The sequence below is a fragment of the Rosa chinensis genome, chromosome 6 (assembly GCF_002994745.2).
Source record: "Rosa chinensis cultivar Old Blush chromosome 6, RchiOBHm-V2, whole genome shotgun sequence".
Taxonomy (NCBI): domain Eukaryota; kingdom Viridiplantae; phylum Streptophyta; class Magnoliopsida; order Rosales; family Rosaceae; genus Rosa; species Rosa chinensis.
The window spans coordinates 39,429,537-39,449,290 of record NC_037093.1 but is presented as its reverse complement, the minus strand read 5'-3'; the positions used below and the strand labels follow the sequence as shown (position 1 = coordinate 39,449,290).

Here is a 19,754-nt window from a genome sequence, read left to right as displayed (position 1 = left end):
CAAATTGATGACTTTTTCTTCAGAGTTCTATCACACAACACAATTATGCATGTTCTGTTGTCTAAATGACACAAAATTTAGCGGCACATATCCCGCCATCACTGAACTCAAAATCCCCTCCCAAAACAAGTTCATCAATTTAATCACACGACATAATTATGTTTCATCTGTTGTAAGAATTCTGCATGCTACAACGGTGTAGTTGTTTCTGTTGTAGGACTAGAACGGGGTGCCAAATTCTGCGCCAAATTTTGAGTGGGCGGCAATGTTGTAAAAATTTGACACCTTCTACTAGGTATATGGAGTGTGTGATATAAAAAATGGCACAACAGATTGTGGGCATTCTGTTGTGTGAAGGCTCAAATCTATTTGAATTGCTTCCCCCAAACCTAGCAAGGCAGCCAAATTTCCGTCCCTACTTTGACATTGACATTGTATACTCTCCTACGACAGTTGTTTAATTATCTGTTGTATGACGAACTTAACTATTCTTTGACAATTTATTGAAGTACTCAAGTCTTACCAAACCTAGACAAATATTCTCGCCAAACCTAGCTATCTGTCGAGAGAAAAAAAAAGAAAAGAACCCAGAAACCTTCTTTCCCTCTCGATCACTATCAGAACTCTAAATCATTATCAAAACTTTCTAGCCCAAGTCAAAACACTCTCAATCACTCTCAATCTCTCTCAAAACCTAGATATCGGGTTCTAGCCTTTTTTTCTAGACTGAAGCCAATTTATCCCAATTCCCAAATCGAAGAATCGAAGACAGAACCCTATCATGAACGAAGTCGCCGTTTTCACGTTTTGAACCAAAACTGGAGTCGCCCTCTCTCAGTCTCTTTCTCTCAGAGACTCAGAGTCTCAGTCTCTCCCTCTCTCTACGGTCCGGCTGCATGATTCTCAGGCTCTCAGCGGCTCAACCTCTCTCCGACTGTCGGAGTCCCCGGTGACAACGAATTTCTGGTAAGTTGAGTTTCTGGGTTTTCAATGATTCAATCGAATTCGGAATCATGATTCTCACAATCTCATGAACTCATTCTGGGTTTTCACTTTCCAGTCATCACTCATTCACTCTTGGTTTGCTTCTTCGACTCCTCCTCAAGCTGTCAAGCCACTCCTCAAGCAGCAAACTTTGGTTCGATTTATGGGTTTTTGTCTTTCAATTTTTCAAACTTTCAATCGAATTTCTGGGTTTCATTGTTTCAATTTCACAATTTCTGGGTTCACACTTTTCAGGGCTTTCTGGGTTCGATTTCTGGGTTCAAGGCTTCAAGGAGTTCAAGCTCGGTGATTCTGCAATACATTGTGAGTCTTGTTAAGTTGTTGGAATGCTGGGCATTGAGTCATTGTCTCAAAGTATCAAACTGTGAATGTTTTGTACTTGTATCTCATTCTCAAGTTTTGGATTTTGGTGTTTCTGATTCATGATTGTTGGAGGCTTGGAGCTGTGTTGGACTTTGCTTACTGAGTTACTGTATTGTTTTGAGATAATGATATTTGGCCTCTGTTTTGGGAATTGAATGTTTTGATTAATTGAATTGCAGCTGGTTTTGGCCTCTGTGAATGACTAAATGGGAATTGAATGCTTTGATTAATTGAATTGCAGCTTGTTTTGGCCTCTGTGAATGACTGAATGGGAATTGAATGTTTTGATTAATTGAATTGCAGCTTGACTGGCTTACTGCCTATGCTATGTTTTGTTTACTGGGTTTGTTGATTATAGGGAAATCTCAAAGCGTTACATACAGAAGAGAGATTGGATTGTAGGAGCTGACTATTGACAAGTCTAGGCGACTGAATTTCTATATATTTGAGTGTTTGATTTCTGGTATGCTTTCTTTTCAGCCCATTCTTTTCTTCTTGAGTGTTTGATTAAGTGTCTTAGCGAGTTTTGTCACTCTGGGCGATTTTTTGTTGGGATTTTTTGGGTTTTGGAGTTGGTTTTAACTTTATTTGTTTATTTTTGGGGGTTTTCCCGATCTTCCTTTTTGTGGTTTCTTCTTTAGAGTTTTAGAAATCAGAGACTAGTTGGAGAAGGGTGATCATGATATATATTTGTTTATTGAGGAGGATGAGAAAGTAGGAACGATTTTGGTAAAAATCAACAAACCCCCTTCATTTGTGGTTTTTTTCCCTTTGCTTAATTAAAATATTGGTTTAGTTTTATCCATGATTGACGAAATATTGGATTCATAATTATTCAAGTTTAAAATAAACTGCACTAGTTACTTGCCAGAGTCTCTTGGACTCAATACCTCAGGTTTAGTTGTTAATTCCCTTCTGAGTTTGAATACTTCATTTGCATGTGCCCTTCACAAAATATAATCAGAGTCGTACCCGAAACCAATAGAAGGCATCTTATATTGCCACTTCATATAGGTCCATCAGTAGAAAATATTACGATCGAAGTTGATGAAGCCTTTTTGTCCTGCTTAGTTACTGTAATTCATGCATCAAGTACCAATTGACCTGCAAATTCAAACATTTTGCGAAAACTTACCTTCTATTGATTGAGCTATATCTATATATATATATATATATATATATATGTTCTTTATATATTCTTGAGAATGTATCCATCATAATCACAATTTAGAATGAAGCATTATTAAAGGAACTGCTTCTTACAGTTTGATAGGAGCAATTTAGATTGCAAAACCTGAATCTAATAAAGCTTTTAATGTGTTCAACAATGACTTAGAATGTGCTGAAAATCCCATCATCTAGAGTTTGCTGTGACATGAGACACTTGATCCGTAAGAACATGATTATATTCAAGAGAATGCTACTGTACGTTGGACTTTAACTATTGTATCATTCTCTTGAGGCTTGTTATTTAAAGTTGATTGCAAGAGCTCATCAATTGGTTATGGATGGATTCAACTCCATGTAATTCTTGTTTTTAAAATTTGGGATATTTCATTGTCTTGGTTAATTAGTACATAGGATAAGGTCTATTGAATAAAACTATTTTGTACAGGATTTGGTCTATTGAATAAAACTGCTTTGTTTGGACAGGAACAAAAGGTGGTTACCATATTCAGTACACCTAATTATTGCTATCGCTGTGGGAACATGGCGTCTATTTTAGAAGTTGATGACTGCAGGGGCCATACTTTCATCCAGGTCTCTCTCTCTCTCTCTCACATCCATTTTTAAGTAATCTGATGTAGTGAGATCAATTTTGAGCATGCATGAATGACAAGGTCACGTCTGTGCAGTTTGAGCTTGCTCTTAGGAGAGGGGAACCGGATGTCACTCGTAGAACACCTGATTACTTTTTATGAAGTAGCTGCGATGGTGTCATTTGTTTCGTAGCTCTACCACTTTCTGATGCATAGTTGCATATTGTTTTTGCACAAGATGACCGTTGGTTTTAAAATCTAAACCCTTCTTGGCTGTAGTTTTATCCTCATCTTATTGAATATATTGGTTTAGTTTCCTATGGTTTTGCTTTAATATTAGTATTTATGAAGAGATGAGTTTGCAATCTCTAATATGAATCATTTCATTATGTAGGAGGAAGAGACAGTAGAAGAAGTACCTGAAATAACCCATAGAGTGTACCTGGATATTGATATTGAGGAACAGCGCTTAGGTATAGTTTCATGCCAATACTTTCATGTGAACTACCTTCTGCTGATTACCTTCTTCTGTGCAGGTACTGTTTATATGGTGAATACAGGACCTGATTCCAATGGCTCACAGTTCTTTATCACCACAATCAAGGCTAGTTCGTAAGCTATTCTTCATGTTGAAATTCTGACTCCACAACTTCAACTCATAATGTTTTCTGTTTGATAGCTCTAGTCAGCATTATAGACTAGTTGCAGGTGTTTTTTGGTGCCTTGTGGATCTGTTACTTTTCTTTTGCCTCTATATTCTCTGGAAAGTGATAAAATGAACAAAACAAAGTGGGGATGAGATTATCTTTAAAAGTATGCATCAACTATGCTCTTGAATTAGTTCAGATTGATTGAGAACAATCTGAAATGTTCTGGAGCACGTTGATACTAATCAAAATAATTGTAGTACTGATAAATTGGCAGGCTCCTTATGTTTTGTTTTCATCTACGTCCTATGTTGAGATTCCACTGCACTCATTGATTAGTTTTAGTGAATAGCAGGAGACATGCCCTGTGTAATCACAATCTGGTTATTGTTGATCATGAGAGCTGAATCTTGCTTGTATGATAATAATGCATGCTACACTGATTTATCTGTCATGTATCAATCTATAGAACTATAACTAAAGTTGTTTTTTTTATTTTTGGTTAACAAGAAGTTATCTGCACATATTAGTTGTATATGGTATGGTGCTTCCAATGAACTTAACTATTATTAAATATATAGGGTATTAATTGTGCAGGTAAAATATGATAGATCATTTCCCCCAGTTTCATCAGATATCAATCAGACAAGCAATAAGAGATGCTGTGGAAAATAAAGTTTGGGCATCTATGTTTAAAGAAAATCACATTGGCCAATCGTTGGGTCCCAAGTGAAGGCTTTCTTCTATCTCCTCTAGGGCAGCCAACATGAATCTAAAATACTAACTGGTGGTCTTCCTCATTGTTATGTTTTTTCATTGTATCTGCTCTATATATAGCAATATTTGGAGCAGAAATATGTTGAGCTAATTAATAGTATTAACTTTCTTTCTGCAGGTTGAGGCTGAAGTGTAAAAGTTGGAGCAGCTCAAGTTAAGTAAGCTCAAACAGATCATTTTGAAAAAGAAGTTGGAACTGGAGCATCCACCCTACACACTAGGTGCAGCTCCCTTAGCACTACACTATGCAAGTATGAGAAAACTTTAGTCGCAAAGATTTGTTTGTATCAGCTTTTGCTATTTTTCAATGTTAGCTAGAATGCAACAGCTATCAAGCTAGCTAGAATGCCTTCTTTTTTGGTTTTATGGTGTGGATACATAAATGTATAAATGATTGACAAAGGCTGTTAGCTCTTTTGGTACACTAGACGCTTGAATTAGAGTACTTCATTATATAATATATATTGAGCATTATATTTGTGCAAATATTCCAGGTACAATATCCATAATGCATGAACAATAGTGAATTAAATTACGTGGTATGAATACGCATATGTCATTAATCACACAACAAATAACTTGTAATCACACAACGGTCCCTATAAAATTCTGTTGTCTCATTAGTACTCACACAACAGAACAAATACATATCAGTTGTCCAATGTTCAATCACCCAACGGTATAGAAACAATGTGTTGTATGACTTGTGAAGAATTTAACAATGAGCCTCACACATACAACAGTTACTTACGATACCTGTTGTGTGAAGGAACAACCAACAACAGTCGCTACATTTTTCTGTTGTATGATAAGTTATTAACAGCGTGTACTTATTTCTGTTGTCTGATTGTTATTTTTCTGTTGTGTGAGAAGTTAACCAACAACAGCGTGTACTTACTTCTGTTGTCTGATCACCATCGAAAATGCGCCGCATCCAATTTCTGGCATTGGCATGCGCAAAATTGGTGCAACGGTAATAAGCAGTGCGTTGTGTCTATGATATTCACACAACGGTGTTTCACCGTTGTGTGAGTGTGCTCATCACACAACATCGAGATAGACGACAGACATGGTCCACATCACACAACAGATTTCCACCGTTGTGTGATGCAGTTTTTGTAGTAGTGGTTCTTCACAAGTTTCTCTCTTCTAGCATTTGTTGTCTGAAATTAATTTGCATAAGAGTTAATATACTCATCGATGTTGTTTTTTCTGGTGTTCAGACAATAGTCATGTAAGTCGATGCTGTTGTGCAAAATTTCCTCAGACGACAGTTACCTCCTATTGTCTGATTCACCCATCAGACGGTATTAAGATAGACAACAGCAACGTGCCTTATCAGACAACAGTAAAAAAATGTCGTATGATTCATTTTTTGGCCTAGTGTAATTTTCTTTCCGTTGATGTGGAGAAAATTCTTTTTATTCCTTTTTGGTGAAAGTAGTGGGGGTATGTTGCTGTCTGGCATCATACGGAGAACGAGTATTACACCATGAAGTAGGGTTACTGGCTTGGCATGGAGCTGCAGCAGGTGGGGGTGAGAGATGAGTATAGCGGCGGGAGTGATGATTCAAACTCCAAATATTTAGGGTCTCGGAATCCCTAACAAAATCAAGCTTTTTTCTGTGGAGAGTTTGCCATTCATTCTTGCCTTGTGTTGAGCGTTTGTTTAAATGCAAGATGTGCTCTCATGATGCTTGTGGTAGATGTGGAAGGTCATGTGAAAATGTTTTGCATAGCCTTTGGGAATGTCCGAAAGCGCAAAAGGTATGGAAGTGTTCCTGGTTAGGAGGTTTTCTTAAGCATTGGAAGAAGCTCTCATTTATTGATTTACTACTCCATGTGGCCGCTGTGGGTAGTAGGAGTGAATTGGAACTATTTGGATTAATTAGTTGGTGGATATGGAAGAGCAGGAATGATACGTTGCTTGGTAAAGCAGAAATGGAGGCTAAGCAGATTGTACTAAGATGTGAGGAATGGTACTCTGAATTAGTTCAATTGTAGCAAGGTAGTAGTTTAATGCAAGAGGAATAGCAGTTGGATGAGTGTAATATTCAACAGGAAACAAGCATGGCAGAGGCCAAAATGTTCTTTGATGGGGCAGTGGAAGTGACGAAGGGTTGTGTTGGGTTTGGTGTTGTCATTGTTAGTAGTGCAGATAATCTGGTAGGTGCATTACCTATTCCAATACAAGTCCCTAATAAACCTACAGCAACTGAGGCCTTGGCCTTGTGGCATGGGCTAAGGTATTGTAAGGACTTAGGGATAATAGAGTTGCAGTACATGGTGATGCACTTAATGTGCTTAAAGGCATGCATTGCACGAGTTGGGATTTAAGTGTGTTAATGTCTAAAAATTAAGCGGTAGCTAAACCTATGTCAACGCTGATCCGATGGGCGGATCGCTACTTGTGATGTTCTCAGAGCTTCTGCTATCTATCAAGTAAAGTATAGAGGGAGACCGCGCTGGGCGGTCTTCTCTTCTCCGATGCCTAAGTTAGTCAATGTACTTATGTTGACAAAGTAACAGTAGGTAAGTAGTAAATGCGGCATTAATGAGGAGAGAGGAGAGAACCTTTTATAGGTGAGGAAGAGGCTGACCTCTTCCTTGTTTTCGATGTGGGACTGATGGCTTCAGTTCCCAGCTTCTGGAGCTTCTGACGCTGTCTTGGCACGGCGCGTCAGCAATGATCTGGGGGAGAGCCGGGGCTCAGGCGGTAGCCTGCTTGGTGGTGTTTCCATAGGTCACACCGTTGGCGATAGTTGTAACCGCTGATGGTAGCATGAGCGTGACTCATTATAGCTAATTATGCTTGGCAAATGCCTATGTAAGTACAAGTCCCCCAAGTCCCCAGTCAAGGAGGGCAATCTTGGTTGGGGAGTTTCCTAGCGGTTCGAAGCGTTACTTCCGCTAGACTTGCAAGAGCATAATTAGTGTCAGTGCATTGTCAACCATGGACTTACTTCCAAGATGCCGAGGGAGGTCTTGCTAGCTGTGTTGCGCTTAGAGGAGACTCTCGCTTGTAAGATGGAAGGGGAGAAGTTCCGCTAGCGGAGTTGCACTTAGCGGAGACTATCTCGCTTGCAAGATGGAAGAAGAGAAGTTCCGCTAGTGGAGTTGTGCTTAGCGGAAACTATCTCGCTTGCAAGATGGAAGGGGAGAAGTTCTGCTAGAGGAGTTACGCTTAGAGGAGACTGTCTCGCTTGTAAGATGAAAGGGGAGAGGTTCCGCTAGCGGAGTTGGGCTTAGCGGAGACTATTACGCTTGCAAGATGGAAAGTTCCACTAGCGGAGTTGCACTTAGCGGAGACTATCTCACGTGCATGATGAAAGGGGAGAAGTTTCGCTAGCGGAGTTGTGCTTAGCGGAGACTGTCTAGCTTGCAAGATGAAAGGGGAGAAGTTCCGCTAGCGGAGTTATGCTTAGCGGAGACTGTCTCGTTTGCTTCCTATGATTGATGATTTTCCTTTTCGATGGTTATCTTGTACAGGCGCTTCGTGTGACGGCGTTCGACACGTGGCCAACATGTACTGGGTTAGTGTGTGGATTTATGACTGTGCATCACGTCCGTCACCTAGCCATAAAGTGGGTAATTATTGCCTTTGTAACCGAGGCGTTGTCTCGGTTAATCCGGAGAGTAGGTGTAAGCATGGGGCACGTGTAGCGATGTCATTTTTTAACAGACTGTCAAGATTGGGTTGATGTTGACATAAAAGAGAGGGAAAACCCAGAGGTTCAACACTTTGTGCTTTGATCTAGTATCGTCGTCTTCAAGCTTCGCTTTGCGTTCCAAGAAGCAGATTGTTACGATTCCGTGAAGTTATCGATCTTTGAAGCACGACGCCTTCCTGCAGTGAAGACAAGCGCCTTCGATCGCACCAAAGCTTTCACTTTTGAGGTTGGTATCTTGAATCCCATTCCTGTTTTATTAGATTTCTGTGTTTGCTTTTGTCGGTTTCTGGGTTTTCGATTTGGGGTGCTATATGTTCCTCCCCGGTGTGCTTTGAGGGTGTAAAGCGAGTTTTAGGGGTGGGTTTTGGTATTTGATAGAGTTGGGGTTTAGGGATTTGCTAGATGGTCGGATCTGGGTTGAGTATATGGGTGGGTTTTGTTCTTGTTTCTGGGTTGGTGTGTGGTTGTGACTCCGCCTCCTGCTCCAACATTAACCTGGGCGGGGGCGGTGGGCCCATCCCCAATAGCTCTAGTGGGTTCAGCGGTACTTGACTCTGTACGATTGGTCCGGGTACCAATCCACCGGTGTTGGCCTGACTGCGCCTGGTGCTCCGTGATTGCTCGCTTTGGGCTGTGTTGGCATTTGCTTCCAGCGCCTTCTTCAGCTCATCAAATCTTGCCATCAACGTGGCCACCTGCTTTGGGCCTCGGCCTTTTTCCTGCGCTCCTGCTCGCCCTCCCTATTTGCTTTGTGAAGGTCTGCCAGTGCCAGCTCATACATAGCGGCAAGGTCCTACACTGGTGGGCGGCTGCCGCTCAGCTGGGCCTCCACCGTAGTTTGGGTTGGCGGGACTTGGGTAGTAACCTGGGGTTCTACGCCAGGGTTGACCGGTGTGTTGAATAATGCACAGTTAACGTTAATCGTTGGATTAACGTTGATCGTGGGGTTGGTGGGGTGGAGGTTGGCGGATTGATCCGCTCGTTCTTCCGCATTTCTCCCGCTACCGTTAGTCATCAATGTGGTGGGATGACCTTTGTTCAAGGATTCCCACAGACGGCGCCAATTTTAATGTCTAAAAGTTCAGCGGTAGCTGAACCTATGTTAACACTGATCCGATGGGCGGATCGCTACTTGTGATGTTCTCAGAGCTTCCGCTACCTGTCAAGTAAAGTACAGAGGGGATCATAAGGAGACCGCGTTGGGCGGTCTTCTCTTCTCTGATGCCTAAGTTAGTCAATGTACTTATGTTGACAAAGTAACAGTAGGTAAGTAGTAAATGCGTCATTAATGAGGAGAGAGGAGAGAACCTTTTATAGGTGAGAAAGAGGCTGACCTCTTCCTTGTTTTCGATGTGGGACTGATGGCTTCAGTTCCCAGCTTCTGGAGCTTCTGACGTTGTCTTGGCACGGAGCGGAGCGGCCCGTCAGCGGTGATCTGGGGGCGAGCCAGGGCTCAAGAGGTAGCCTGCTTGGCGTGTTTCCGTAGGTCACACCGTTAGCGATAGTTGTTACCGCTGATGGTAGCATGAGCGTGGCTCATTATAGTTAATTATGCTTGGCAAATGCCTATGTAAGTACAAAGTGATATCGGAGGAGTTCTAGATGCAGTTTTTTTGATGATGCAAGAGTTCGAAAGGTCTCTTGGAAACATGTGAAGAAGGGCTCCAATTACTTGGCTCATAAGTTGGCTAGATCAGCCTTGTCCTTGGTTCAAGCTATGTTTGCAAGGAAGTATGACCTCCTTGGCTCCATGAGTTAATTAACGCGGTTTAGTTTGTTAGTTCTGTGGGGTTCTCGGTTAGAGAACATCTATTCCCCATATTGATGTACTCTGTTGAGTTAATAAAATTCTTCAATAAAAACAAAAACAAAAAAAAATAGTCCACAACATTTTAAAATAATGTTAAATTAGGTCATTTTAATATATTTGTCAAAATTTTCATTCCAATTTTACCCTTTTTCATATTAATCTCTCTTTTCTTCTCCGTGGCTTCTTTTCCCACAACCAAAGCCACCTCTGCTCTCCTTCACCTCTGCCACAGCCCAATCATGTCCACTTTCACCACCGCCCACCCCAAGCTTCACGGGGTCCCACTGTCATCACTGTTTACCATCATTGAGGTCCTTCGCCCTCCCCACCACCACTCTCCTCCCCTCAGGCTCAATAACCGTACCTTCCCATTCCTCCTTCAGTTCTTCAAATCCATTCCTTACCTCCAATCAAGAAAACGAATCCATGCCCAAGTTCTTTGTCTTTGGTTCGATCATAGATTACATGCCCAAGCACTTGCCTTATTTCATTTGATCATAAAATGAAAGCTTTGCTTTCTTTAATGAAGTTGACAACTGGGGATTCGAAAAGTGACATGGTTAGCGACGTACTGTGACATGACATGAATTGTGACATGTACTGTGACGTGAACAAATAAACTGTGACATGAATTGTGAATTCATATTACGTAATCTGAAGTGACAGTTCATGTCACAGTGCATGTCACGGTATGTCACTGACTTGCCTTGTGCAACTACATTCTGAGGGCTGGCTTTCATGGTAATCGTCTATGACATTTTGCTCTAACTTGCAAATAACTATATCACAAGTGGATTTGAACTCTTCTTCAAAATTCTTCATAATGTATGGGACTGGATTATTTGGTGCTGGTGTCTTCCACTTGCTCAGCACAACACCCTAAGTAGGAATTGTTCTTGGTTGACCAATTCTATGATTTAGGGATCATATCAAATCCCTCAATTGGGTTTTTTTTTTAATTCGAAGAAAAAAGTGGAATGGTGTCAGAGCCAGGGAAACAGACAATGGACTTCTCCATTATGGTGAATCGCGTTGCGGGGGAGTTCTTCCTCTCTTTAAAGGAGTTCATGGAGAAATCGAAGGCGGTAGCATCGGAGCTCTTAGATAGTCAACAATCGAATTGACATCCAAAATACTTAAAACCCTACTCGCATCAAGCTTCTCATTAGAGTACCAAATTTGGTCCGAGTCAGGCTTAAACAGATTAATCTCAGGCACCTCAGGCTCATCCTCATCTCCACCACTCGACAATGTACCAATCAAACCACATATTCTCTAACATTTGGCCACGAAATCCATCACTTTCTCAATAAAAGTCTTCCACATGACTAATTGGGCATTCTCATCAAAATCTTAACCCGACAAAGTACCTCTCTCCGTTGCAACTACTTTATTAATTAGCACCAAACTCCCAGCTTCAATATTCTTCATCGGAAACAAGCCACGCCCTCTAATCCCCGACTTCCTCATCTCCACTGCCCCAATGTACTCAGCTAGCTCCTGAGGCTTAGCTCAAAACTCATTGATCACCCACTCAGACATATCAAAACCTCCAGTTTTTGACATCAACTTGAGCTCCTTACATTTCTGCAAGTACCCTTTAAGCCTAACTGAGCTCCCATTTTGCCTGAGAATCCAACTGAGCAGTTCTGAAGCAACTCAATACCTGTTCAAATTCAGCAAAATCCTACCTTTGCATATGGAACGTCATGCTTGGACAACTCCAACATGATTTGGTATTTAGGTCAATCCCAATTTTCAACTTCTCCAATCGGCAAAAGATACGTTCTCATTCACACTTTTTCAAATTTGAGCTAATGCGATGCTTTACATGCTTTAATAACGATTTCTATAATCTAAGCATATGCTTACAAATGTGATAGTTTCGATATCATATCCATTATGCCTATGTATAAGTGTAACATGTGACACTTAAATCCTCGCCTTGAGTGAGTTACCCTTTTAGGGGTAAGCCAAGATCAAATCCTTGCATAAATCTCCTCCACTCACCCCAACGGGGTTAGGGTGCTCAAGCCCTCATTTTACCTGGGGCCACGCCACTGAGAAAAGGAGGCCCAAGCCCTCACTCTACCCCACCGATTAATGGAGGCCCAAGCCCTCATTCCGACCCAACCGGGTCAAGGAGGCTCAACCTTTCATTTCGACCCCACCGGGTCAAGGAGGCTTAAGCCCTCATAAATCCTCTACTCGAGCGAGGTATCCCAACAGGATAATTAAAGGGTAACTCCCTTACATAAGCCAAAGTCCAATTCCTTGCATCAAAAATCCTCCCTCGAGCGAGGTACCCCTAAGAGATAAGCCATGGTCCAATCCCTTGCTTTTATGTCATCTCACCTCCCTAGCATTCTTTACACTTAGGGGACTTATACACACCACTTATCACAAGTAGGGGTAGCACCCGAAAGGGACTATCATTGAGCTTCGCGCTCATGCTTTTCAGGCATTTCCAAACATCACGCTTATGCTCAGGCCCGGCCCTGGCCCAGGGCAAGCAGGGCGATAGCCCAGGGCCAAAATCAGTCTCTCTTAAATCTCTTTCGGCTGGGAACTAAATTAAGAAAAGGAGGAATTCAAAAGGGTTGCCGCAAACAAAAGGGAATGTCTTGGGCAATTCACGTGTGGCAACATATAAGGGAACATATAGGGCCCTGCAACTAGACAAAAGAGCATGGTTACTTTTCTTTCTTTTCTCTCTGCCCCCCTCGTCTTCTTCACCCCTCTGGGCTGTGGCTCTCTATCCCTCACCCTTTATTCGTCCCATTTTCTTTTCTTTCTTATCTCTATCTCTCAAGTCTCACCCTCTATCTTCATCCCTCTCTGGCCCTTTCTCCCTCACCCTTTATTGAGTTTATTCAGTCTCTTTTTCACAGGCTCAACACTCTAGCCATCACCACCACACCACTGCACCACAACACCACCCACAAGGAACGCCTCCCAGATCCGTTGCCATCTATTTTAATTATCTTTTTTAAGATATGGGTTTTGTCAATTTGTGCATGTTCTATGAAAGAAATGATATCTGCAGGTTAATTTTATTTTCTTCTTTTCTTGAGATCTAGGTTTGTAAAAGTTGAGATCTTGGTGTGTAAAAATTGATATTTGAGTTGTATTTGGATTTTGATATGGAAGAAACACTTCTTCTTTTTTTCTTTTTCTTTTTTTGGTCACAAAAACACTTTTTTTTTCCCTTAGTTCACTTGGAAGATGATCTCTCAGTACTTAATCTACTTAGTTTCTTGTGTTTCAATGTCCTCTATACTTGCAATTACTGGCACGCAATATAGGTATTTTCAAATGTCATCTCTTCAGCTGCATCCTGGAATGATTGAAATCTGGAAATTTTGGATATTGTGAAGTACTTAATTCTTAAGTGTAGGAAAAAAAAAAAAGAGTCGGGTATCCCTAATTGGGCCCTAGCCGATCCCGTTCGGTTTCGGTACCTTCGCCACTAACTTTGAAAAACATAGTCCCGGCCCGTCCCGAATAATATTTTCGGTACTAGGTTCAGTATTAGTCAGTAACGGGCCTAATTTTTGATAAAAGGTGCAATTTTTTTTTTTAATATAAAGGGCCCAATTTTATTCTTCGCTCCAGGCCTTAAATTTTTCAAGGCCGGGCCTGCTTAGGCTTCACCAATGTGTGAGTTTCATGTTCTGGTTTATTAATGGAAATATTGAATTTGTCATTTATTGTTGATCGCAACAATTAAATTCTTTTTACATCTCATTAATACCATAAGACGAAACTCACACAACCTATCACCTGCTTGACATGAGCGTACTCAACTCTTACACTCCTGTCACACATGAGCCCAACATTATAGTTATGGCTTATACGTTCGGGTTAAGTAAGCTAAAGTTCCTTCCCCTAATCTATACTTGGGGGACTATCAGGGCCACGCCCAAGTCCCACCAGAGTAACCAGTGGTTACTTCGATATCAGGTTGCTTGTGCCTCAGCAGCATCCTCAAGCTCAATGCTTGTGCATCCTCGGCCTAAACGAGGTACCCCATTGGCCTAACCCAAGTCCAAATTTCCATTTTACTAACTACATGACTTGGGGAACTCGGCGAGTAACCACACTCCCGATACTAACACATATGCCTCATATGCATACATTATGTATATATCATTATATACGTGCCATCATGTTCATCATCCATTTGTGCATTATATGCACTTTGTATGCTATCACAACCACATACATTTCAGACTTATACGTCATATTAACACTCAACAATATCGGCATCCACACAAAGTGTAACATGCATCTCATATAACCAATTATGCAACTTGATGCATTTGACTCAAACGTCACTTAGATTTCCGTAGTGCAATCAATATGCTCTTTGTACACTCTTATCTTATTTGTAGGTTATTAGTTCGATGATGAACCTCTACGGCACCAACCTGACATGAAGACTTTATAAGACCCGAAGAGTCCCTTCTTGCTTACGAAGTTGGGGGACTAGTATGAGTATGACGTTCCACGAGGTCGTCAGTTATACTTGGTTGCATCATGTTTAAACTCCCCAACTAAGAAGCACCTATTACTCAGGAACTTGGGAGACTTGTTGATACCACCTATATCACATACCACCAAGCATAAACAATGACCTAGTAGGTGGTCCCCGCAACATGATTAGCCCCACCTACAGTATGTATCCGGTAGATTGACACTTGAGCTACCTCGCGCCACCCTCCCATACTCTCCAAAAGGCTTCAAGAGAAGCAAATATGTACATTGTGTTCCACATCGAAAACATGTAAATGGGAGGAGACCTCTTTAGCTATAAAAGGGAGTCCTCCCCTACTTAGAAGAGGATGGGATCCATAATCCCCATACTTGTATTACTACAAAGGCTACTTAGTCTCACTCATAGCTAGTGAAATCTCTAAGTGGATGTAGCCTTGCCTTTTAGGCAAGGTGAACCACTATACATGTTATGTCATCTCTCTCTCTATATCTCGCTTCATACTTAATCTCTGAATTCTCACGCAAAAACAACTAGATCCAGCCGTAAATCTCTCAAATCTCATTTCCCAACCAAAGGATTGTCATAAAGTACTACTAAGTTATATAGTCCTCAAAAAGTCCTAGCATGTATGAGTATAAACTACAAAGCGCAAAAGATTTGATTTTTTGTTTTTGGGAGATGGGTCAAAGCTAAAACGTTGTCAAGCCTCGCACACGCAAAGCTATTCCACCCACAACACTTGAGGGGGCAACTGTTAAAACAAAAAAAATCCATCGCAGGAAAATATAAGTACTTTATTTAAATAAAATTAAAAGCCTCTAATTGTTGGGTAGCCCTTACTATTTTAGCCCCCGACAATCACTATTCATGCAAATAGTAAGAGCTATAATTTTTACCATTTCCAACCCTTAGGGCTATAAGTTTAAATGCCATGTTTTTTTTAATATTTTTCATTTTGTATTTCAAATATATAGTATCATATAACTATGCTACTATTTTTGTTCTTATATAATTATTTTTCTGATCAAATCTTATTAATTTTTTGGATATGATTTTATAGTGCCATTTGTCACTTTATAAGCAATTATTCGGAGTCTTGATTATATTTTATATCCCCTTATCCCTATGTCATCTTCTCAAAATTTTCAAATGAGATTTTACATGTCACATGGCAAAGTATAATTCCTTATCTAGACTTTTGACTAGATTTTATGTCAATGTGACATATCTTATCTTCAACATTAAAACTCAATAAAAAGGTATGCTTTGGGTTCCATTCTTCACCATCTCAACTACTTCCTCTTCAATCACTTTCTTTCATAGAGATTTTAATTAAATTCTGCAATGAATTCAGATTAGGGTGCCAAGTGGGAGGACATGACCACCAAAGAAGATGATGAGATACAAGAAGAAGAGAAGAATGAGGAAGAAGTTGTGTATGTGCTTTAATCTGAGTCATTGATCTCTTAGGCCTTCTCCAACCCATGGGGGAAAAGGGCTAAAGGGCCAAATTTGAGGGGCAAAGGGCAACCCAAAAGAGCAAAAATAGCCCTTTGGTTAGCCTTTTAGCCCTATAAAGAAATGGATCAGAAAACTACAATGGCCCACGTTTAGGGTCAGCTTGACCAATGCATGACGTCAGCAACTACCAGTTGCTGACGTCATGTAGCCGTTGAGTTTTTAAATTTTTTTTTTTTTTTACATATGGTTAAAAAAAATTTACACTATAAATAGATATCACCTCAACCTTATTTTTCACATCATCCTTCTACTAACATGTGTCATATTTTCAATATTTATTTTATTCATGACCTATGCCACATATATGAAATCGTATGAGAAACTACAACATTGCTTGTGAAGCAACACATGGAATTTGAAAAGTACAATCGGAAAAATATTTTTTATCAAAAAAATAATTTCAATTATTATAAGTAAGAATTTGATAAAAAAATAAGAACATATATATATATATATATATATATATATATATATAAAACACATTCAAATGTTTAAAATATATTTTAGGGCTATGATTTAACCTTGACGAGTTGGAAACAGTTGATGTCACATCGATGAATAGTAAAGAATTTAGGGCTAAAATTTAGCCCCAATGCTATTTTTAGCCCTTTCGGTTAGAGATGGCCTTAAGTCCCATAGATTTAATTTATTTGGGCCACCAATGTGGTCCCCATGAAAAAATAGCCCAAGGGCTACAAATGGCTAGTTTTAGACCCCTTAGCCCTGTAGCCCTCTAAATCATATTTTTATTTAGCCTAGCCCCCAATTTGAGATGGAAATTGATATTTTTTTGGCTATATTCACCCCTTAGCCCAGGGTTGAAGATGGCCTAAGAGTCATCTTTGGGGCTATTTTCAACCCTCCCCACCCCCCTTTGGACATGGACCAACCTTTAGCCTTATGGCCTTTTGTTAGTTGGAGTCCATAGTGTTTAGAAAAGAGTTAGAGATCCTAGTTTGGCTCTCCTATTAAAGATGGCCTAATGGAGGGCTATATTAGGTTCGAAGCTAAATTTTAGTCATCGAAGTATAATTATTTAATCGATGGTCTCCAGTAATGTAAGGCCAAAGTTTAGCCTGTTTTAATATTTTATTATTTAATTTAAAAAAAAATTATGATCTTATTTAGTTGTAATAATATCCCTTATCCTAAACTAGGATTTTTTTTTTTATTAGACGTAAATATTTTTTTGAAAGTGTACAATTTCGATAAGATAAAATATCTATATGCCATCCTTGATAACTTTCAAGTGCCACGTGTTCACTTGTAAGAAAATCTCCTGATTTCCTATTAGATTCGATGTCAACATGGCAACTCTCATTTTTATAGAATTTTATCAAATTTTAGGATAGGATTCTTGATGCCACATGTCATGTTGTAATCATCTTTATAGAGAATGTGTGAAATTATAGAGAAATGATATAGGTATAGAGAAAAAATTAGATTTTTTAAATCTTACCGTACCGATATAAAAAATAAAAAAAGGCATCAACTAGCCGTTGCTTTTAATGGTCATGAAATCTCATCCATCCAAAGCCTATATAATTGTGTTGGTGTATAATTATGCACCATTTATTACCTAAACTTGGGACACAAGATTTCATCAAGTTGTTCGTTGACACGAAATTTGTCTCATTTAGTGTCTAATATAATGTCATTTGATTTTTGGAATGGCAAATGTTGTAGAGACTCTTCCGTCTAGTTTCTTTTTCTTTTTCTTACAAAAAAAAAAACTAACCATCATGAACAATTTTAAATTTTTAGGCAACCAGTGGTAGCTTGCCACATTCCAAATTCCGGCGAGACATCCGATGTCTATCGTCCACAAATGTCATCCGATGAAGATGAAGCCTAATTTATTTAATCAATTTAAATTTGTGCTTAGGTTAAGTGTTTGGGTTATGAAGATTAAGTTGTTGTAGGTTATGAAGATGTATGTTTCAAGTTGAGAAATAAATTGGTAGGAAATTTATTTGATATTTATATTCAAGGTACATTGGGGTCATATCTAAAAAATTAATAACATTTGATCAAAAAATAATTATATAAGTGGAAATAGTAGCATAGTTATAAAATACTATATATTAGAAATACACAATGAAAAATAATAAAATAATAGGACATTTAAAATTATAGCCCTAAGGGTTGGAGATGGTAGAAATTATAGTCCTTACTATTCGCATGATGACCTAAGTCTTTTGGCCCTCTAATTGGCTCTTTAGCCCTCTTGTGGGTTTTTGTTAGAGATGAAACGAGGGCTAAAATGTGAGGTTTAGTCATTTTCCCTTATCAGCTAGAGATGGCCTAATATATCAGTTCGATCTTTATTGATTACTGTACATTACTATCAATGAGTTGCCACTGGAGACTGATATGCACCATAAGTAATATTTCATACAGAGATCACATACCACATAAATCTATGTACGTACGTCTCTTTAATTAACATAGATATTTATTGAGGCCGATGAAGAATTATGGTCAAAATGGCTACCTTCTCCTTTGTTATGATTATGGTGTCAATTTTTTAGCAGAATCACGCGTAAAAATTGTGTTGATGATTTGTTCCAAGCAGAGCCGAGAATCACCATAAGAGCTACCATCTTCAAGTTTCATACATGTCAACAATGAACAGAGGTAAGAGGAAAGATCGGGGTTGCCTGCCTTCAACTCTCTGATGCCTAAGTCAGATACATGTAAGAATGTAGATAATGTAAGAGTGAGTGAAGAATGAATGCTTACCTTGAATGAGAGGAGATGTATGTATATATAGGGTAGGTTTGGGATTGTCACCCTTTCCTTTTCCCATGTGGGCCTAAGTGTGGCCTACTAAGATTAGAGATGTAAGGTTAGCATATGTGTTGGGCCATGGGCCTATCTTATAGAGTTAGGACCCAAATTTCTCTGGTAACTATTTGGCCAGGTGGTTCCGGTGTTTGTGCCCAATATGTATATAGTATGAACAAATATATTGAACTTGTTTTGTACAAGTAGACCCTTAAAAATGAATCAAGAGGACTCTCTTAAATTGTCATAGTACTATTAATTTATATAATTTTGATTCAGGTTATATAATTAAAGCAATTTCAATTTCCAATCTAGTTGGTTTTTGTTGTTCTTTATCTAGAGGTTGTAATCTAGATCTTATCAAGGCATAGATAAAATCAACATTGATTTGATACATTCTTAATTATAAAGACAATGTATGAATTGTGTGAGCGAGTTCTTCTCTGGTGCACATGTTGATGTATGAATACATATACAAATCATGTTTGTTCATCATGTATCCTCAATGTGATAATTAGGGTGGTTAGACTTTTTCATGGAGTAGGTTACTTCGTATGTGCTCAGCCATTTCGATCTCTTAGGTATATGAGAGATTAATAGTCGTGAAACCATAACTCCGCCATCATAGAATTTTGTTATTTATATGATTTTATTTTTAAATCCTACACAAGTAATTCGTACTACTTAATATGTGAAATTGTGTAAATGTGAGTATTGCTTAATGTATTTCTTCCGAATTGGGAAAAAAAAAAAAAAGAGGAAAAAGCATATGTACCAGGTGATCTAGAAACTGAGATTGGTCAAATGTTAGTGAGAATTCTCTAAATTCTATCCACTAGCAGAAGGAACAAGGGAAGTCAGAATCATATTTGACTAAAAGGTAAAAGGCAAATGAAGTTTGATCATACTAGAGTA

At 39.3% G+C, this 19,754-nt stretch overlaps 1 long non-coding RNA gene across 1 annotated transcript; it reads left to right on the top strand.

The window, feature by feature from the left end:
- Positions 1 to 660: 660 nt before the first annotated feature.
- LOC112168964 lies at positions 661 to 1,807 on the top strand. The gene is made up of 4 exons (XR_002924475.2): positions 661 to 966; positions 1,061 to 1,138; positions 1,240 to 1,308; positions 1,727 to 1,807. It is a non-coding gene; the product is annotated as an uncharacterized LOC112168964 (long non-coding RNA).
- The last annotated feature ends 17,947 nt before the right edge of the window (positions 1,808 to 19,754 follow it).